This window comes from Bos grunniens, chromosome 4 (assembly GCF_055505025.1).
Source record: "Bos grunniens cultivar Pamir isolate PY7600 chromosome 4, Bosgru_T2T1.0, whole genome shotgun sequence".
In the NCBI taxonomy this organism is placed as follows: Eukaryota; Metazoa; Chordata; class Mammalia; order Artiodactyla; family Bovidae; genus Bos; species Bos grunniens.
Window position 1 is genome coordinate 45,205,898 of NC_141168.1, and position 22,974 is coordinate 45,228,871.

At 44.2% G+C, this 22,974-nt stretch overlaps 1 long non-coding RNA gene across 5 annotated transcripts in view; it reads right to left on the reverse strand.

Annotated features, from left to right (window-relative positions):
• LOC147374034 (uncharacterized) overlaps window positions 1–22,974 on the reverse strand; it is a 38,569-nt gene that overhangs the window by 9,955 nt on the left and 5,640 nt on the right. For 3 of the 5 annotated variants that reach the window (XR_015162340.1, XR_015162342.1, XR_015162343.1), the window contains exon 2: window positions 822–975. This is a non-coding gene — a long non-coding RNA (uncharacterized LOC147374034). Of the gene's footprint in view, window positions 1–821; window positions 976–3,225; window positions 3,299–22,974 lie in introns of all 5 variants that reach the window. The other 2 variants (XR_015162339.1, XR_015162341.1) reach the window with 1 other exon arrangement.

Sequence of the window (22,974 nt, forward strand, 5' to 3'; positions counted from 1 at the left end):
ATGGTCCAGGAATGAGAAAGTAAATCTGCTTCTGTTCATGATGGGTCATTTCTGTAGGACTGGAGCAAAGGAGAACATATCCATGGACTTACTATCTTAGAATCACAGAACAGGCTCCATTATTTGAGCCTTCTTTGTGAAGTCTTGTCATCAAGAACAAGCACATTAACACATTATTCAATGAATACGTCTTATGTACCTCCTATGCTCCAGGTTTCATGCTGGCTCTTCAGACTTAAAGACCCTTCCCTTGCTCTAGCAGATTTTAATAGAATAAAATAATGAGCAGAGTAGACTTTAATGTATATAAGAATTTAGTATATGTTAAAGGATCCATTAGAAAAAAAAATGGGATATGGGCTATTTTACGTTAGGAAAATGACTTGCAGTTTGTAACCAAAAAGATAATAAGTTCTTATCCCATATACCTATCAAAATAAATTCCTAACAGAGTTAAGAATTAAATCAAAATATAAAAGATTTCTGTTGGGCAAAGGACTTGCTAATATAAAACATTAAAATAAAGTGGAAATGAAATGATAGATTAGACATTGAGTTTTAAGCATCTTTATATGCTACACATGAAATACAAAAATCTTTTTTGAAAAATATGTATTCTATTGATAGATCATATAGAAAAATCTCAAATAAAGTTTATCACAGGCTTATATCCCAAAAAATATCCATCAGGGATTGGATATGAAGCAACAGTCAGCAGGAGAGAAAACATAGAAAGTAATAAAAATATGGATAAACTATCCTGCAATTATTTTCTCTGCATGTGACACCACCCTATCTTTCTCCATTGAGCTTCTACTCACCTTCAAGGTCTCTATGATCACTATCTTCCCTGTGAGGATTTCTCTGCCTCCCTCTGGGCCCCATCTTATGAGTTGAATGGTTAAAATTCGATGGGGCAACTCTTCAGTCCTCAGCATGGGGCTTTTGTTTGGGTCCATTTATCACCCTTTTCCACTTAATGAGAAAAATAGGAAAAAAAAAGATTGAAATAAAAATAGTTGTCTTATCAAAAAAATTAAGCTAAAATTGTCAGTATCTGAATATGATACAACCATTTACATAGAATTACTCAATAAATTATTGAAAAAAGTAAGCAAGTTTAACAAGGTTTCTGGATACAAGATTAATACACAAAATGTAGCAACATTTCTCCACATTCTAATTTTTAATGCATAAAATATAATGGAAAATACAGCACAGACTCAGAACACCAACTAAAATGTATTAAAGTGGATTATTTTAATTCAATCAAGTGCTTTCTCATCAAGTTTTATCAATGTAATGATAGAACTCAAACTTTGAAGACACTCTGCTGCCAGCCTGAAAACTACTGCAAAACGGTGTCAGCTGTGAACAGAAGTGTCTGCTCCAGGTGGAGACAGATTGCAGGTTGCTGTCTTGAACTACTCCCATGGGATCCCTTCTAGGCTTTCCCAGACCTCACAGGAAGCTGCACGTCTGCTTCTTGGGCAGCAGTGAAACACTGGGTGTGTTTGCAACTGGCAGTTGCAAAGCTTAGCCTGATGTAGTGGAGCAGCTAGTGCTAGGGGCCCTCATGTTGCCCATGACCTACAGAGACCATGAATGAGCACACCACATAAACCAGCCTCTTACCCTCCTTCTGAGCAGCCAAAGATGGGGCTGCCTGGGGCCAGAGGCTAGGAGTCCTGGGATTCCAGCCACACCAATCTCCGCTCTGCTCTGCCATTCTGAGGACAGATGGACACCCCCCCCAACCCATGTGCTGTGATACCCATAAGGACACTGCTGAACCTCAACTTTACCCTTCTCACCAGTTCCCACATTGGCTCTGAACACCCTTCTAGGCACTATGCAGATAGAACAAGTTTTTTTAAAATCTGATCAGGTGACTGTTCTAAACACTTGAGCAGTTTCAAATCTCTGTTGAGTAAACACAAACATCCATGAAGTAGATGGCACTGCGTGAATGAAGCCAACCTTACAGCATCCTCTGGGGCTGACCCCCAGTCACTGTCTGCATTCAGGCTGCACTGCTCTTGTCCAGGCCCTTGAACACACTTCTCTCCTTCCCATCACTGAACTTGCCCAAGAGGGTCTTTCCATGGGCACCACCCCATACCACCACCTTGGGCAAGGAAACCTCCTCTTCTTTCTGAGCTCAGCCCAGTCTCAATTCCCCAGGGCCACTTCCCTGATCTCTCCACAGAGACATCCTTTGTAGTTACTTGTTGCAGTTATAACTTGAAACTCATATTGTGACTCCAAGAGTGACATTCATTCTCCTTGCTAGAATATGGTCCCATGCCTTAGCCAGCCAGGATTGTCATAAGAAACTACAAAAGACCGGGTGGCTTAAATTATAAACATTTGTTTCACCCAGTGCTGGAGGCTGGAAGATGAGGGTGCCAGCAGGGCTAGTGTCTGATGACTGCTCTTTTCATGGCTTGCAGACAATCTCCTTCTAGCTATGTCCTCACAAGACACATACACACACAGAGAGAAAGCACACTTTGGTGTCTCTTCTTATGAGGACACTAATTATATCAGATCAGGGCACCATCCTCATTACTTTATTTAATCTTAAATACTTCCTTAAAGGCCCACCTCCAAATCCAGCCATAGTGGATTTGGACCTCATAATCCACTATGAGGTCCTCATAATCCTATTGAGAGAGTCATTTCCTAGGCAGGTTGATAAGAAGTCTAGGGGTCCCCAGGGAGAGAGGCATCTGGAATTCTCATGGAGGAAGAAAGGACAAAAATTTTTTTTTCACTCTACATTCCTTAGGATTATACAACAATAATGTATCCTGCTCGAGGACAGTCTCTGGAAAAAACCTTCTGGCTAATCCTATTATCTTAAAATGTAAATTATGGGAGTAGGTCTAGTGAGGGACAACCTCCAGACATTCTTTTGATTCACTGTAATAACTAATTAGAGAGTATATAACTCCATTGCTAACACTAGCAAGGGGGTACTCTTTCTGCCCCCTTCTGATGCCTATGTCAGAAGCTTTCTCTATCTCCTTTATACTTTAATAAAACTTTATTACACAAAAGATCTTAGCGATCAGCCTCGTCTCTGGCCCTGGATTGAATTCTTCTCCTCCAGAGGCCAAGAATCCCAGCATCTTTTCATGATTCAGCAACAACTTTCCACTATGAGTTCCTCATAGATTAGGACCTCAGTGTTACAAATATGAAAGCTGAGGGGACACTAACATTCATTTCAGAGAGTCCATGGGAACAGAAATGATGTCTTGTCTTCTTTTGCTCATCATTTTGTCCTCAGCACCTAGCAGAGAATCTGGCATTAAGTAATCAGTAAACATGTTGAATAAATACACAAATTAAGCAATAATTTTTCTAGATGACCCATAGATTATGTAATTTCTGTATTTGGCTCATCTGTTAAACCTGACATGGGGAAAGACCTAAGAAATAGCTTAGATATTTATAGTTTCTGAAGGCAACCACCTAAATTTAAAGCAAATGTCACAAGGGCAGACTTGCAGCTTCCTATAATGTCTCCATGTTTTGTTATGGGCTGTGAGTTATCATGAGGTTGATGAGAAAAGAATTGAATTAGAAAGATGGTATAGAGCCTTGCAATGAGGGAAAGGAATTTTCTCTTACAAAAGCTTTAGTCAAATAAATATATTCTTTTAAATTATGATTAAGTTTCACATATGCTGCTCCATTGGTGTTTTCATTATAATATGAAAAACTTTCCCAATATTACATTGGGAATATTGAAGCAGAAAAATCTCCCACAGTTACTGCTCACACAGCTACTTATTACAACAGGTAGCATGGGGTGAAGGGAGAGGGCAGAGGATTGTTCTGATGGCTCTAACTTTAATGTATAAAATATCTAAGAATTTGAACTGAACTGAGAGACAAAAAAAGGGTCTGGTCTTGACTCATCCACAAACAAGCTTTGCAACTTTGAACAAAACACTTTGCCTTTCAATCCAGCTTCAATGTTTTATAAATTTATGATTTTGTTTCTCTATAACATTCGTAATGGTAAGCCAAAGCACACATTTGCTTTCCTGAGAAAGCTCCAAATAGCAAAACAATGACATTCTGAGAGGAGGCCATTGAGAGAATGAGAGATTACTTAAAGTCACACTCTACGATGAGTGATGATCAAACTGCTAAATACTGAAACTCTGTCTTCTCACTCTGCCCAATCTGCTCAATAAAGTCAGAGTCAGTTGTAGCAGAAGGGACCCTAAGCGGCAAGAAAAGATCAGCATGATCATTTGACCTTTGTTCTCTGTTCATCCACTCATCCAAGAATCCAAAGAACAAAGTAAGAGGTGTCAAGGGAATTAGGGGAGTTTATTTTTCTGTAAACCAAGAAATTATTGTGATGTGAGGTGTTGAAATTTTAAGGGAGGCTATATTTTTAGTATTTTCTTCCAGAATAACAAGTGCCAACTCTTGAGAAAGAGAGAAATCTGTACAAATTCCGAGCCTATTCTGATATACTCAAAACTGAGATTACCATGGGCAGATTATCTAGGTAGAACATGTGTTCTGGGGCAGTCAGATGTTCATAGGACTGCTGTCCTAATGTGGTGAACAAAAATTCCCCTGGAAGGCTCTCTATCATCCCTTCAGATATATCTATATCCAAGAGTCAATGGCCTGAAAACAAGAACTGAATGTACTGATTACAACAGAAGTGAATCTGCTCACTTAGGAATAAACAAGACTACCAGGTGCCTTGAAGAAACAAAAGCAAATACATTGTTTAGTCCACACCAGGTGCCAAGCAAATGGTACTAGGTGCTTCATACATGTTATCTAATTTAACACTCATAAGAATCCAGGGAGCTAAGAATATAACTTTTATTTGATACGAGAAGAAGGGAAGACTCAGAACATCCCATTGGCTCAGATGGCACATCTATTATTAGCCCCACTGTGAATGTGTGACTTTGGCTGCTGGACGACCTGAGAGAGCATAGATGAGATCAACCTGAAACTGACTGGTGTCATTTCAGGAAGTCTCCAAAGATCTCCGGTACCATAGCCCTTTATGTCAGCACCGAGGAGAATTCAGCAAGAGCAAAGTGGTAGATAAGAAGTGATTTATTAGAACAGGACGCTGATGAGGCTTACAAGCAGGTGGGTGAGAAATGCTGCTCCCCAAGAACTTAGTGGGCTTTTGTTTTATAAGCAAAGTAAAAGCAGGGTGCAGGAGGACTTTCTTTGTCTTTCTTGAGTAGACGTCATTTCTCCATCATCAGTTCCTCCCCCAGATAGGGTAGGGAAGTTTACTTGTCCCTCCCTATATGGTTAGGCCAGGACTGTCAAAGCATTTTGGAAAAATATTTTCAGGTCTCAGTACAATGAGGGTTTTTCGTTTTGAAAAGTCATCTTCCCATCAATGATTGTTTATTGTGTGCACAGAGCCTGTTTTGAGGGTCATTAACTTACTGAGTCACTGGGCAGGATGTGGGTCTTATGCCGCCATTGTTTTACTGTTTGGGGGCATGTCCCATGCTTCTGTTGCATGTTCTGTTGCTAAGCAAGCCTGCTTGGTTGTGTGGTTAAATAAACCTGCTTTCTCGAGTAATCATTAACTTACCAGAGTTTCCCATATTTCGCTACTTATAATCCCCTAGTGGGATTAACTATTTAATCACCTATTTTGCCCCTTCATCTTGTCCCTTTCAAACCCAATTGCATTACTTGGGAGAAGAAAAGCTAGCTGCCATCACTTATTTATTAACTCATTGAGCACAAAGTTAGTGAAGCATTGATAGCATCAGCAGTTCCCAAAGGGTGGTTTCCATGTGAATTGCCTGGGCAAGTAACTACAGCAACCACCCCAGGGCAGCCAGCCTGGGTAGGGCCTAATGATTTTCATTCAGTGAACTTCTGTGGGGGTGTATGTGTGTGTGTGTGTGTGTGTTAGTCACTCAGTCATGTCCAACTCTTTGTGACCCCATGGACTGTAGCGTGCCAGGCTCCCCCATCCATGGGATTCCCCAGGCAAGAATACTGGAGTGGGGTGCCATTTCCTTTTCCAAATGAACTTCTAGATGATGCCAATGTTTAGGGTCCATGGGTCACATTTTGAGTAGTAAGTGCTAGTTGGCCAGTCTTTGGAAGGCCAGAGAAGAACATAAAAATCAATAAGACATAGTTCTTAACCTTGAGGTACTCACAAGTCTAACAGAGAAAGACACACATGACAAATAGGCTGAATTTTGTCAGACTCTGAAATGCCAGACTCTTCAGGAAACCCCTAGCCTTCTGGAGTGAGAAGTAGAGAAAACCTCATCAAGGAGGCTTTGGGGCTGAGCTTGAGACAAGAGGAGCAGTCTTCTCAGAGAGAAGCTGGGGTGAAGTTCATTCTGGCAAAGCAGCCGGATTAGGGACAGCAAGTTTATAAGTTAAGGGACAGCAAGTTTCACAGAAACCCATTTCAAATGCAGTGTTAAAAACAGCACAAATCACAAGAAGGTCTGAATCCATGATCCAGATTAACAATGAGAAAAATATCAGACAAATTCAAAATTCAGGGACAGTCTACAAAACATCTAACCAGGGTTCCTCAAACTATCAGGATCTTGGAAAAGAAGAAGAGACTGAGATGCTGTCACAGACCAGGGCAGACCAGGGAAGGAGCATGACCGAAGGCAATGTGGTATCTTGGACTAGATTCTGGAGCAATAAAAAAGGATATTAGTAGTAAAACTAGTGAGTGCCAAGTAATCAACTTTTCCATTGGTCTAAAATTATTTGAAAACTAAATGTTTAGTTTAAAAAATGTAACACTGCATGAACCATATTAATATCAGGAAAAGCAGACTCAGAACAAAGAAAAGGACCAGAAATGAATATGGATCCAATTCAATGATAATAATGAATTCACCAAGAAGATATAATAATCCTAAATACAGAGATGTACCTAAAAACATACTCCAGGTACATAAGAGTGAAAATTGATATCAGTGAAAAGAGAAATAAACAAATTCACAATTATACTTGGAAATTTCCACACTCTAGCCTTAGTTCTCACTACAAAAAGGAAACAGAAATTCACCAAGGATATAAAAGATTTAAAAATACTGTGACAACCTGGGTGGGGTGAGGTGGGAGGTGGGAAGGAGGTTCAAGAAGGAGGGGACATATGTTATAACTATGGCTGATTCACATTGATGTATGGCAGAAACCAACACAATATTGTAAAGCAATTATCTTCCAACTAGGAATAAATCATTAAAAAAAATAATTTTAAAAAACACTATAAAATAAAACTTGACTTAATTGAAATATATAAAACAATTCATTCCACAAAGCAGAAGACGCCTTTTAAAGCACAAGACACATGCACCAAGATGAGGTATATGCAGTCTCATAAAATTAACACTAACAAATGTAAAAGATTTGAATCATACATATTATGTTTTCTAACAAAGACAGAATTAACCTAATGTCGACTTTAAAAATATTTACAACCTAAAAGTTGAGAGTTGTTTTTTATTCAGCGGGAATTTCAGGACTCCAAGCCTGGGAGGCAACATTTCAAGGAACCCTGAGAGAAAAACTCTGAGGAGGTGAGGGGAGGAGCCAGCGTACATAGTAGTTTTGCAATAATAAGGGGCAGATAGTCTGAACATCAAAAGATGTTTGTTAATTAAAGAAAACCAGATATCCCAAGTAAAGGAATTTAGTGGGTGTTTATTTATGGGAAGAGGCAAGAGTCTGGGCTCACTGAAAGCATTCCTTTCATATGCATCTCACCTATCTGAGACCAGTATCTTATTTTCAGGTCCTGAGCTTCCTTTCCTCAGGGCTTACTGTAGGGAGTGGCTGTAGTCTGATGGCTGTTAGATGGCAGGTGTCCTTCTTCCCGCATTCCTGTAGGACTCACCAGCTTAAATTGGTGGTGGTAGTCACTAAGTTGTGACCGACTCTTATGACCCCCATGGACTGTAGCCTGCCAGGCTCCTCTGTCCATGGGGTTCTCCAGGCAAGAACACTGGAGTAGGTTGCCATTTCCTTCTCCAAGGATCTTCCTAACCCAGGAATTGAACCCAGGTCTCCTACATTGTAGGCAGATTCTTTAAGCTACCAGGGAAGCTCCGCAATCACTGACAACTGTAACATCCTGCCGGGAGCCACCACGGGAGATCCCACCCATGACAAAGGTCTTGCGGAGAGAGCCATCACAGGCAAAGGCAGATCATGGCTCAAGGGACCCCTGAATCTGCTCGAGCATCTACCCCAAAACTAGAATCTGTCTGTCTTACTATATTATGCCTTTCACCAACTCTTCTGACATTAACAAGGGGCTATCCCCGACCACCTTTCTTTGGAAAAAATCAACTTAGGGCTTTAGTTAATAAGTCTCCTGGGCATGAAAGGAATATTTCTATTTTAACCCCTCTGTTGGCATTCTAGCTTGCCTGACAGGTTTATCCATATGCTTGCAATTAACACACATGATTGTTCACATCTCCCTAACCTTGAACGGGACGGGAAGCCAAAATATTCTAAAAGTCCTAATGAGCATAGAGTCCTTTAAGGGATGACAAATTATTAGAATAGATAGTACTGGTAAAGGGCTTCATCATTGGGCAAATGCTTGCTGCCAAGTGCCCATATCCCTTATCCATTGTGTACCTGGGAGTGCATTGGTTAACATAGTTGGAATGTAAGAAAAACAAGTAGCAGCCTTGGAATTCACCACATCAGACCTTTGAGCTAATTGGTTCTTTCTTTGTTGTGACCCACTGCACCTTTGCTCCCTGAGAATGTAACTCTGTTTAGTACTTTCTGAGGCTGGGAGAAATAAAGAAGAAACACTTTAAGGGAAAATAAGTTTTCTGGTTGAGCAGCCTTTATCAAAAAAGGGTCATAAAATGTCCACAGGCCTCCAAGTCCAGAAGATAATGTACACAACATTGTTTATGGGAAAGGTATGCAGAAAAAATCCTGGTTTTGATAAAGACAAAACAGATGTAATGTTTGGGCTGACTCTGTATGACTGCATCTTTCATTTCCCTCTATGTACAAGTCAAGGTATAAAAGTTCCTTTTGAAAATAAAGTTATGGGCCTTGCTCACCGAAGCTTGGTCTCCCCGTATCGTTCTTTTTTTCCTTTTCCCTCCTTTTCTCTCTCTGTTCTTCTTTCAGGATGACTCCTTGGAACACAGGAGCTTTATTGGCTATCTGTGTAAACCAAGGAAGATCAAGCCCTGCTCTCTGCTTTGCTATCTTTATCACCTAGGCCGTCATCCTGAGGGTACCCCTGGATCCTGCTGGGGCTGGACCCATCCTTCTTTACTGATAGTAATTTCTCACTAGAAATCAAAAACAAAAAGAAGTCTGGAAAAATTTCCCAAATACATAGCAACTAAATTACACACTTCTAAATAGTACATGACCAACCTAGACAGCATATTAAAAAGCAGAGACATTACTTTGCCAACAAAGGTCAGTCTAGTCAAAGCTATGGTTTTTCCAGTAGTCATGTATGGATGTGACAGTTGGCCCATAAAGAAAGTTGAGCGCTGAAGAATTGATTCTTTGGAACTGTAATGTTGGAGAAAACTCTTGAGAGTTCCTTGGACTGCAAGGAGATCAAACAAGTCAATCCTAAAAGAAATCAGTCCTAAATATTCATTGGAAGGACTGATGCTGAAGCTCCAATACTTTGGCCACCTGATGTGAAGAACTGACTCATTGGAAAAGACCCTGATGATGGGAAAGACTGAAGGTAGGAGGAGAAGGGGATGACAGAGGATGAGATTGTTGGATGGCATCACTGACTCGATAGACATGAGTTTGAGCAAGCTCCAGGAACTGGTGATGGACAGGGAAGCCTGACATACTGCAGTCCAAGGGGTCGCAAAGAGTTGGACACGACTGAGCAACTGAACTGAACTGAGCTGAGCCAAGGGGAGAACACAGCAGACTACTGCCTCAAGAACTGTGTGCTGCCCTGCAAGGGGAACTGAGAGACTTTATAGATAGGGCTCTCAGTGGGGAAGAGGAGATGATAAGGAGCAAAGTAATAAGAATCTTGAATATTCTTCTTCTTGCATTGTTTCCAAACAGTCATTGCTGGCATCAGGTAGCCCAGTAATTGGGTCCATTCATCTCTGGTTTATTACACTGCGGCCTTATTTCTGAGATGCAAAAAGCTACAAGGAGTGGTCTGAAGAGATTGGTGAAGGACAGGACGTAATTAACAGAGTTAAAGGGTAATCTCTGGTGGCTCAGACAGTAAAGAATCTACTTGCAACGCAGGAGACCTGGGTTTGACCCCAGAGTTTGGACGATCCCATGGAGAAGAGCATGGCAACCCACTCCATATTCTTGCCTGGGAAATCCCATGGACAAAGGAGCTTGGCAGGCTATAGTCCATGGGGTTGCAAAGAGTCAGACACAACTGGATGACCAACACTTTCACTTTCACACTTTAAAGGATAGGTGTGGATGTAACTTACACAGTGTCAGGTTAGTTTTGAGGACTATAAACTTAAGTTACAGACTACAGATTAGGAAGAGTTGAAGTAAAAACAAGGAGTGATCAGGCCTGTTCACTGTTCTTTTTATTTTCTTTGTTCTCAGGAAAGTGAAAGAAAATAAAGAAAAGCTCATTCCTGAAAGAAAAACTCATTCCTCTTTTTCCAGTTTCACTGCAACAGTCCAGGGTCCAATTAATCTGTGCTCAGAGCATGGTGTCGAAACAGAGGCCCGATGGGACAGTCTTAAACTGGACACTGTCCATGCTGACTGCTCTGATCATTCCTCTGAGGTCCTAAGCCCAAAGCTTTTAAATATACAAGAGAAAAATGTTTTAAATTTAGGAATGAAAGCATTGTCTACCCACACATAAACGGGCACACACAGGTATACGTGTGTGGGGGGTGTGTGTGGGCATGTGTGTGTGTATAGTAGGATTTAAAGAATTTGCTAGGTCTCAGGTGATTCTGGGATTACCTTGGTCAAAGTCTTAGGTAAGAACCCAAAATTGCTGTGTAGAGTGGCCTCAGAGAAAAAAGATGTTGCAAGAAAGCAAAGCCATGGGCCCAGTGAAGGGAGAGTGCAGTACGGAGCCAGCCGGCCCTCCTGCCTGAGTTGCTGTGGAGTGTGTTGCAGACAGGTTTATGTATTCTGCACTGTTTTCATTTTTTTTGTGTGTGTGTTTTTTTTTTTTTTTTTGCTTTGGCTCTAAGGCCATCAGATTTTATTACAAGGGTTGCATGCCCCTCCAAAAAAACATTTTTTCCTGGGTAGCAGTGAAGCTGATCCTTCCTAAATCTGAATTATGTACACAGTAGATGAGATTTCAGTTTTTATTTCTTATTTATAATCCCGCAGGCATCAGTTAACTGTATTTCTCCAAATCCCCAGAGAAGGAAATGGCAACCCACTCTAGTACTCTTGCTTGGGAAATCCCACGGACAGAGGATCCTGGTGGGCTACAGTCCATGGAGTCAGAGAGTCAAACATGACTTAGAGACTAAAACACCACCACCATCCCTGTAGGGTCTCACTCCTTGAGCACTGAAGTGCAAATGACTCAATGTCCTGTATCCCGTCTTCATTGGGAAACTCCGTCTGCCCCTTCCCCACCACCCACCTTCAGACCTGGGGTCACACCCTGCCCCTGATATCCTCTGCTCTGCTCCTGTCAACTCACACCCTTTAGTTCTACAATAGCCACCAGCATGAGACTGTGATCTGGGACATGAGTTTCCTGAACGGAGTGGCCTCGTGGAAGAGAACTACCCTAGAGCATCATAGACAACGCCAGCTGAACTTCAGCAAGGTGCTGCCAGGAGCTACTCCCAGGACACTTTTCCTGCAGGACCTCCCTCCCAGCCAGCTCCAGCTTTCTCTGTCCCAGAACCTGGCCATTTCACAAGAATAACTCACACCCCAGCCTCTCCAGGGCTCAAGCTGTGCAGCCTTCCAAAGCCTCCTGTTATTGCCTCCAACTTCCCAGCACTCTTTTCTACATAAAAGTGAAAGTTGCTCAGTCGTGTCCGACTCTTTGTGACCCCATGAACTATATAGTCTGTTGAATTCTCTAGGCCAGACCCGTACAGTCCATGGAATTCTCCAGGCCAGAATACTGGAGGACAGTAGCCTTTTCCTTCTCCAGGGGATCTTCCCAACCCAGGGATCAAACCCAGGTCTCCTGCATTGCAGGCAGATTCTTTACCATCTGAGCCACAAGGGAAGCCCATTAAGGTGGGATACAATTGACATTCACCTTTGCCAAGCCATTTACATTTTACAGAGAATAAAGAATCCACCTGCAATGAAGGAGACACAGTTCATCTCTGGGTGGGGAAGGGCCCCTGGAGAAGGGAATGGCAACCCACTCCAGTATTCCAGATAATTCCATGGACAGAGGAGCCAGGTGGGCTACACCCCATGGGGTTGCAAAGAGTCGAACACAACTGAATGACTAACACTTAAACACTTTTATTTTACTTCCATCAGAAAATGTGTATCCCCTTTGATAAAAACATGTTCTGGTGTTTTGATGATGCTGTAAAGAGTTGAATTGCCATTCCTCACCTCTCCGAGAAAAGCTAATATTCTAAAACAGTATGTACCTAGAGAAATGCATTAAGAGGAACAACTACAGGAAATATGCATCACACCTGTAATCTCATTTAGACATTCCCCATCACAACAGATAGCCCCAGGGGCAGAGCAGTGGGTCCCTACCTTGGACTGAACTCCAGATAGTCCCTGCCTTGGACTGAACTCCACTTCTGAGCAAGCCTACAGGGAGGAGCAGCACCAGGCCAAAAGCATCCCCTTTCTCAAGTCAGTTCAGTTCAGTTCAGTCCCTCAGTCATGTCTGACTCTGCAACCCCATGGACTGCAGCATGCCAGGCCTCCCTGTCCATCACCAACTCCTGGAGTTTACTCAAACTCATGTCCATTGAGTCAGTGATACCATCCAACCATCTCATCCTCTGTCATCCCCTTCTCCTCCTGCCTTCAATCTTTCCCAACATCAGGGTCTTTTCAAATGAGTCAGCTCTTCGCATCAGGTAGCCAAAGTATTGGAGTTTCAGTTTCAACATCAGTCCTTCCAATGAATATTCAGGACTAATTTCCTTTAGGATGGACTGGTTGGATCTCCTTGTAGTCCAAGGGATTCTCAAGAGTCTTCTCCAACACCACAGTTCAAAAGCACCAATTCTTCGGTGCTCAGCTTTCTTCATAGAAAGGTGAAGCTTTCTTTCTTTACCTCCACCATAGTTTGCTGCTGCTGCTAAGTTGCTTCAGTCATGTCCGACTCTGTGGGACCCCATAGATGGCAGCCCAACAGGCTCCCCAGTCCCTGGGATTCTCCAGGCAAGAATACTGGAGTGGGTCGCCATTTCCTTCTCCAATGCATTAAAGTGAAAAGTGAAAGTGAAGTCGCTCAGTTGACTCTTAGCGACCCCATGGACTGCAGCCTACCAGGCTCCTCCACCCATGGGATTTTCCAGGCAAGAGTACTGGAGTGGGGTGCCATCGCCTTCTCGGCCATTTTGGTCTCAGGTAAATAGCAGGGAAGGGACACAGCCCCACCCATCAACAGGAAATTGGATTAAAGATTTACTGAGCATAGCCCCGCCCATCAGAACAAGACCTAGTTTCCCCCTCAGTCAGTCTCTCCTATCTGGAAGCTTCCATAAGCCTCTTATCCTTCTCCATCAGAGGGCAGACAGACTGAAAACCACAATCACAGAAAACTAACCACACTTATCACATGGACCACAGCCTTGTCTAACTCAAGGAAACTATGAACCATACCTTGTAGGGCCACCCAAGACAGATGGGTCATAGTGGAGAGTTCTGACAAGATGTGGTCCACTGGAGAAGGAAATGGCAAACCACTTCAGTATTCTTGCCTTGAGAACCCCATGAACAGTATGAAAAAGCAAAAAGATAGGACACTGAAAGATGAACTCCCCAGGTCAGTAGGTGCCCAATATGCTACTGGAGATCAGTGGAGAAATAACTTCAGAGAGTTATTAAAATTCTTAATATTCTGTAATATTCTGTTTTAAAATTCTGTAATTTGGCACAAATGAGTAAACAGGATAGTTTGTGACTGAATTTTTGTATTTACTCATCAGTCACTTCTATAAAATGATCCTCATGCAGATTCTTATATCCTCTTATTCATCATCTCCAGATGTTTTCCTTTGTTTGGTTTCTAATGGTTATTCTGAAATTGCTATTACAATTGACCTCTTTCAGCTGATTTTCAGATCAGCGATTTTTAAAAAGTCTAGGCAAGTTGCAAGTGTCCCAAACTGAGATGATCTGTTATTTCCAAATGTGTTATTTGTAAATGTGGTTTTTTCTTCCTTTCCTAAACTTTTCTCAAGGGGTTACATTGTTCCAGATCGTTCTAGCACTTGGAATAGAGTTGAGTTACACACTTAACATTCTTCTTTAATTATGAAGTTGAAATAAACATCAGTAGATGCCAGATCCAGTTGTTGATGGGGACAAAAGTGCATGGGCCAATGGGAAAAGGAGTGTTGATCTTTTTGAAATAAAAATGATGAATAGTTCACGTTATCGGCCTTTGAAGGAAGGACAAGGGGGAAAGCATTTCCATTTTGGCAGTTTCTTTGTTTACAAAAAAGGGAAGGTAGGAGAGGCTTGGGTTCCCACAAGCCCTCACAGTGTTTTGCAACGTCTTTGAAAGGCCACTAGGGAACCAAGGCCTGTGCTCCCCACTGACAACTGATGAGGAGATAGCACCCTCATGCCACAAGAAGACCCCAGAGCTGGCTCTGGGCTCCCTCTGGGGTGCTTCTTGGCAGAAGCACATTGGTGGCTAGGCACCAGAGAAACCTCAGTGGTCATCAGACTGACTTTCTTCAACCATCAATCTTACCAAGTCTCTTCTTCAGGACTCTGGAGAGTCCCCACACTCCACAGGTGAGATTCCAGGCCCTCCTATTTCTCCAGTTTCATCCCATCTCAGCCACTGCCCTGCAACCTTGACTTTTGTGTTTTAACAGCCATGCCTGTTCTATTGAAATAATCTCCCCTCCCTTGGTCTTCCCTTTGGTCACCTCCCCGAGGGCCCATGGAGCTCTACGGCCCTGCCTTCTGGCAGTCTCCCCACTGCTGGATAATCATTATGGGTAGAATTGTGTCTCCTCCAAAATTCATAGGCAAACCCTAAATTTCAATGTAACTATATTTGGATAGAAGACTTTAAGAAAGTAATTAGGGTACAATGAGGTCATTACACAATAGGACTGGTGTCCTTATAAAAAGAGAGAGCGCAGAAAAATGAAACCACAGAATGCATTTTGGGTCTTAGCAGAGCACAAATTCTTCTGTCTTGGTGCAGAGAGAATTCAGCAAAAGGCAGAGAGATGGGTAAGGAAAGAGTTTATTAATACAGGACATTTGTGAGAGATACAAGTTAGCAGGTAAGGGAGTGCCATCCCCCGAAAGCTGGGTGGGCTACATTTTTATAATCAAATAAAATTAGGGAGGGGAAGAAGACCACCTTCTTCCTCATATTTGATGTCAAGTTTTTGTCATCAGCTCTTCCTCTGCCTCATGCAGTGGAGTTTTCTTGTCCCTACGTGGTCAAACCAGGACTGTCATGAAGCTATGGAAATGAGCAAAAAGGCGATAACATATACTAAAATATGGTAAACCATCTCAGGTTTCAGTAAAATGTCACCTTTCCCTATATTTCTGCTCTTAGTACAAGCAGAAAAAGCCCCTTCTCAAGGATCATTCATTTGTTGACTTCAGTGAACAGGATGTAGGCCTCATTCCACCATTGTTTATGCTCTGGGGCACGTCTCATGCTTCCTTTGCATGGTTTCATTGCCAAGCAAGTCTGCATGGTTTGTTTTTAAGCAAGCCTGCTTTCTTGATAGATCATTAATCTACAGGAGTCTCCATACTTTTTCTCTATTTATGAACCCCTAGTGAGAATAATTATTTAATCTCCTAAGTTGTCCCTTTACTCTGTCCCTATCACAAACACACAGAGAGAAAAGGTCTCAAGAGAACTCAGCAAGAGGACAGCCATCTGCAAGAAAAGAAGCTGCGGGAGAAACCAACCCTCTCAGTACCCTGGTCTCAGACTTCCAGCTCTGTGACCCACGAGAAGACCAACGTCTGTTGTTTAAGCCCCTCAGCCTGTGGTGGTCTGTGATGGCAGCTAGCACAAAACCGTCTGCCTCTCACATCCATGGTGGCCCTTCCTGACCATCATTACAAATAATTAATAGAGCATTTGATCTTCCATAAGTACTTCTTCCCCAAGGTTTCCCAGGTGGCACTAGTGGTAAAGAATCCACCTGCCAATGCAGGAAATATAAGAGACCAGGTTCAACCCCTGGATTGGGAAGATTCCCTGGAGGAGAGCATGGCAACCCACTCCAGTACTCTTGCCTGGAAAAGCCCAAGGAGAGAGGAGCCTCATGGGCTACAGTCCCTGGGGTCACAAAGAGTTACACGAGTAAGCGACTGAGCACTAGAACTAATCACCTCCTCCCTAGTGACAGAATATACTTGCTATCTTTCTTATAAGTGCCATCAAGCAAGAAAATAAGATCTTCCTTTCCCCAGTAAGAAATGAGCTTCCCTTAACCCCTGACATCTTAGCTCAGTGCCACATAAGAACAGAAGTGGATTAAATGAAACGAATGGGTTAGAGGAAACCAGGTTGGTGTGAGGATTCAATAACCATGATGATGTCAAAAAGCACACAGTTGGTCATAGAGTGGGTGCTCCATGAATGTAAATGCTACCCCTCAAGAACACACAAGCCACCATGCCCACTGAGAGGACATCTACAGAGGGAGGACACATTTCTCACTTTGTCCATTTGGTCAACAGATACTAACGAAAACCCAGTGTGAGCCAGCCTTGTGCAAACTGGAGGGAAACCAGTAAGAAGCAAAGCCAACTCCACCCTCAGGAGTTTACTCTCTTCTGGAGAAAACAGATGACAAACAAGGAGTATAATCGGGGTCTTTGACGGACAAGCACTAGACAGGGAAAGAGGTGGAGTTGGGGTTGGGCTGATACAGGCGCTGGATTAGTAACATTGATTCCAACATTTGCCCGACACCCACTCTGTACCAGGGATCATACCGGGTGTTGGGAAAATAAAGACGAGCAAACAGCTTCTCTCAGAGAATGGCCGTCGAGGGCGGGGGAACCCCTGCCTGCCTTCCTCAGGGGCTCCAGAAGCTCTGGTGGTAACCACCAGGGGCTGTCTGAGACTCCTGTTGGTACTCACAGACCTTGGTTACACTGACAGCACTGTTGTGTATGGTTTTTTATTTTCCTTTCCCTTTCTTCCTCCACAATTAAATCTTGTTATTCGAGTGGCCTCAGACCTCTGTTCTCCACCGACAATATTCAAGATTAGGACTAGAGAAACTGTGGAAGACCTGTCAATTTCCCCATGAGACTTTAGAAGTCTAAAATAAAGAATTCTCTATAACCTCGTGGACACTTCTTTTATTCTTTTAAAAGGGACAAAACTAACTTAAGAAAATATCCTTTGCTTATGGTCAAAGGAAGAAAACAAAAGCATTTCCAGTGTACAATCATCTGACTTAATTTTCAAAGCACCAGTATCTTTATGGGGTCCCAGATGGTGGGTGAGCACTGGGCAGTGCTCAGGAGGACATCAGAAGGGACGGCTGGGATGACTGATGGACATGAGCGGTGGTCACATGGAACCGCGCTCCATGAGGATTGCACAATTCAAAATAAAATTGGAGGGAAAATATTGACTCTGAGCCTTTTAGTCACCAGTGCAAATATATACTATTTATATTGGCCATAAAATCCACCAGGAGTGATCTGCCTGGTCTCAAAGTGGTCACAGACTCCAGCGACTAAGAAGAAAGTTTGGGTTCTGGACTCATCCTCCCCTCTTCCTGTCCCTCTGATTCTAACAGTGCGGCCTAAGACCTGGCTAATCAGAACAATCCTCTGACCCCAGGGGGAATGCAGGAAGGGTGACCCTGATTTGACTCAACATGAAGCAAAAAGACTTTGGGCTCCTGGGGAAAGCGATTCTGATTTGGAGCAAGCTTGATTCTGAGAAGATGCGGGCTGGGCTGGTGGCCATCGGCTCGAGAGGGGACAGAGTCAGTGCAGTGAAGGTGAGACTGCCTTTAGACACCCAGTGTGGAGGCTGGGTCATTAACTCTTGGTCAGACCTGCAGAAGCAGAGCGACTTTGGAGTGCGGTGACCCTCTGCTTTTCTTTCTGTACCTCTGGCTTCCTTTGTGTTCCTTTTTCAGCCTGGTTGAGGTTGGGTTTTTGCCATCAGCACCTAAAAGACCACATGGGAGCCTGTATCCTGGTCCCAGTTAGTTGGCCCTGCTTGTGCAAGGAAACTGTGACCCACGGCCCACGGCAACGCATGGGTCAGTGTCTCGCCTCTTAGATGCCGTGTGCTTCCAGGCCCAGCGGTGCTCTCCTCCTGGGATTTGCCAGGAATGCTGGGATGGGAGCAGGTGCGGTAGGGGACCAGATTCAAGCTGATGTTGTCGGAAGCATTCAACTTGATGTTTGGTGCCTTCTTTTCCCTCTGCTATGAGAAGAGGATGTTCCAGATCCGAGTAAAGAGGGAGGCCCTGTCCCTGACCGAGGATGCAGAAGAGTCACGGGCGGGGGCCAGGAGGATCAAGCCACGTCACGGCTGACCTGCAGCTGGCAGGACAGAGCGGCAGTCCCCCGGGAACATGGAATGTGAGAAGTCAGCTTCTGTTGAGCAGCAGTCTCCCTGGCTTCTATTACATCACTGGTGGTGGTGGAGGAACACAGCATCCTAACCCGATCCCAGTGAACCCCGACTCCGAGCAGCCCTCGTGATGTGGTCCGCTTGGGCACCCCTCACAGCTGCTTAGAAAGCCAGGCAGCCTGGCTGTCCCTGGAAGGTGCCTTGTCTTGGCAGGCTCCCCCCACCCTGGAAGAAGTGATTGTAACTGACTCCATGGACTGTATCACCAGCCACAGAAACAGCTTGTAAAAAACAGATCCCAAAACAGGTCAAACATTTTCCCTCGCTATGGCCAATTCTAGGTTTTTATCCCATGATAGAAAGTTCTACCATCTTATAACAGGCACTTGTTTAGGAAAATACCACAGCGTGGTGGCTTTTAAGAAATATCTGTTTTCTGAGTAAGAGAAGAGAGGGCAGAAAACATGAAAAAAATGTCTGTACGGTAAGAAAAAGTAGGATTTATCTTTTTTGATGGTTCACTGGGGAGTGACATGATTTTCTAGAAATGTCAAGTTCCACAGAGCCAAGCAATCATATTTTACAGAATTTGGTTCAGTATGAGAAACATGCACAAAAGAGAGAAACAATTTACCCTAAAATGGAATTGAATACATGGAGAAACTCAGAGATTTGTGGACAATCCACTCCAGGACTTCTCCACTCATGGCCCTGGAGTTGTGTGACACTGTGATTATATATTATACATATATATATGTATATTTATTATTATATATGTATAATCATATATATATATATATATATATATATATATATATATATATGCCTGGGCTTCCCTAGTAGGTCAACTGGTAAAGAATCTACCTGCCATGCAGGAGACCCCAGTTCGATTCCTGGGTCAGGAAGATCCTTTGGAGAAGGGATAGGCTACCCACTCCAATATTCTTGGGCTCCCCTGGTGGCTCAGATGGTAAAGAATCAGCTTGCAATGAGAGAGACCTGGGTTTGATCCCTGGGCTGGGAAGATACCCTGGAGGAGGGCATGACAATCGACTCTAGTATTCTTGCCTGAAGAATCCCCATGGATAGCCTAGTGGGCTACCGTCCATGGGGTCCCAAAGAGTCAGACACTACTGAGTGACTGAGCACAGCACACAGCACATATATATACAAGCATGCTAAGTCACTTCAGTCATGTCTGACCCTTTGCGGCCCTATGGACTATAGCCTGCCAGGCTTCTCGGTCCATGGGATTCTCCAGGCAAGTATACTGGAGTGGGCTGCCATGCCCTCTTCATATATATATATATATATATATATATATATATATATATATTTGGGTTTTGTCTCCATCTCTGGCACTAGAAACTTTGAGATTTCCTAAGTGAAGAAAGCAATAGGTGTCTCTTTTTATGTTAATGGAGTGACTTTGGAAAGCTTCTGGGGATGGAAGATGGTTGCCAATGGAGCCAGTCCTGTGATTAGAAGGTTAGAATTTTCAGTTCCATCTCCCTTGACCTCTGGGGAATCAATCAATTGGCAGTAGCCAATGATTTAATCAATCCTGCGTATGTAATGAACCCTCCAGAAAAATCCAGAAAGGCAGGGTTCAGGGAGCTCCCCAGTAGATGACCACAGGGAGATTTGGGGAGAGTAGGGTATTTGGAGAGAATATGGAAGTTCCATGTCCTTCCCCATGTCTTGCCCCCTGCATCTCTCCATTCTGGTTGTTCCTGAGTTATATCCTCTTACAATAAACTGGTTATCTAGTGGGTAAAATGTTTTGCTGAGCCCTCTGAGCCACTTTAGCAAGTTAATCAAACCTGAGGAGGGGGTCATGGGGACCTCCTTGGATTAGACTGGTCAGAAGCAGCACAGGTGACAACCTGAAGTTCCCACTGGAGTCTGAGCTGGGGGAGGGGGCAGTCTTCTGGGGTCTGATGCTGTCTGTGGGGACAGGGTGATGGAACTGAATTGCTTGTTGGTGTGTATCCCTTCAACTCTACCTGCTCCCCCCCCCCACACACACACAGCAACTGGGGGCAAAGCTTTAAATTGCTGCACACACCTTCACATCAGTTCTCCCTATACGTCGAGGGGTATGAGAACACACAGCCCAGATCAGATAGTCCAGACTCATCTTCTACAGACAAGGACTGAGGGAACCCACGCCGAAGCCTCCAGGGCAGGTCAGCAGTCCAACTGAGGTGTGATACTTCACAGGCAACAACACTCAAAACCCCACTGTTCCCGCCGAGACGGCCAGTGAGCAGCGCTCCCCAGCACTGACGCTGCGCCCACAGAGGAGGTGAGCAACTTGCTCAGTTTTGGGGATTTGAGTCCCAGGTGCAACCTCTGGGTAGAGAATGCACAGGGGGAGCCACTGAGAATATGCAGCAGCCCCAAAGGAGGGACTTTGCTACTAAAAGTACTAGCTTACTTCAGAAACAGTTGGTGAAATAAAATTCATGTTTTATGGCAAGATGAAAAAAATTTAAACAAATTTTTCTTTGCCCCTTTGGGCCTCCTCCCTCACCTCTGGTGTGTGTTGTGCATCTGCGTTGATCAAACCCCTTAGGAGAGAACCTTCCTTCTTAACCTTGTAAGGGGCCATGGTGACCCATGACCCACCATCACTTTGTTCAAGGAGATCTGGACGGTGCAAATTGTCAATAATGCATCATGTAGTACACAGCCCTCTGTCTCAAAAACTTACATAACTGTGTTTTGACTTCTAACAGGCAGAAGAGTTCTTGGAGCTTTCTGAGAGCCTGTTCCCGTGTTATAATCCTCAGTCTGGCTCAAATAAAATTTTCCATTTCTTTCTTAGATCTACTGATTTTTTCCACTGACACAAGAAAGGACAATGTCCTATGAAAGTAATGAAGAGAAAACCCTGGCAGCCAGCAGGGCCCAGGCCCCAGGGCCAGGGGACAAGGGGGCATACCTGGTGCAGGACGGGTGGCCCAGCCCAGGAGCTGGGAGGACCTGCCATCTGGACGTCACCCAACTCAGTCCATGGGGGAGAGACACCCTCCCAAGGCCTGGACGCAGTTGGTTGGCACCGGGGGCAGGGCCCAAATTCTCACCTTCGACACAGCACACCACTCCCTCCCCCAAAATACCAAAGGAAAATCTGATTTGGAGTCAATGAGTGGCACACCACCCCAATAGAGGCCCCATGGCATGGCCCCACAGGGAGATGGCCAAGCCCAGACACAGCTGGAGGGGCCTCCACCAGAAGAAGGACTCTGAGACAGCATTCAGGTTATCAGAGGCCATGAAACAGCCTGGGCTCCGGGGGCTGGGAGACATGACACTCAGGGAAGCAGAGGTTATAGAACCATGGAGCTAGAGCGTTTGAAAAGAGCCAGGATTTTAGAGGAAAGAACAGCATCCATAGAATGGGGCTGCAGAATCCAGAGGAATTGCAGGTTGTCAGACACAGTCATTGGAAAAAAACAGAGCAGACAGTGTGAAATACTGACATGGACCAGGCACAGGAGAAGGTGGGAGGGTGGTAGAGTGAGAAGCCCAGCTCTAAGTCACAATTGATCTAGAAGACGAGAACAGCTCATCTCATGGAGTTGCTGGTGTCTGGAAAGAAGGAACATGATTTATTTCTCCCCTAACGCTGAGTGGCCCATCTTATCCTGCCGGCCGGGCCTCGTTGGAGCTGGAAAGGATGCCACTAACCCTCAGCTGGGACCAGAGGCGTGAAGCAGGCAGCCCTGGGCTGGCTGACCGAGAGGGCAGCCATGCCCTGGGATCCATGCCCTTTGTTTCAAGGGTGCCCGGGTGCCTATGTGGGCTCTTCACATGCCTTCCCGGCAGCCTCTTCACATCTGTTAACAGCCAAGTGCACCTGCCTCTACTGTCCCACAGCTAGATTAAATTCCAGATTCTCTATCTGAAGAAGACCCCTCTTAACTTTCTTCCAGGTGACAGTATCAGGCTTCAGACACCCCAGTACCACCTCCTCTCGGAGCAAGGAAGCCATGAGGCGGGCAGTGGGGCAGTTGGTGCCAACAGGGTGCTTGGCTCTGGGGCCAACATGGGCAGCACAAATAGAAGCAGCAGGAACCCCACTTAGGGGACTTTGCTGGTGCTTAGGACTCCATGCTTCCACAGCTTGGGCCTGGGTTCAGTCCCTGGTTGGGGAACTGAGATCTTGTAAGCCATGCAGTGCAACCAAAACAGAAAAAAAAAAAAAACACTTAGGAAACACT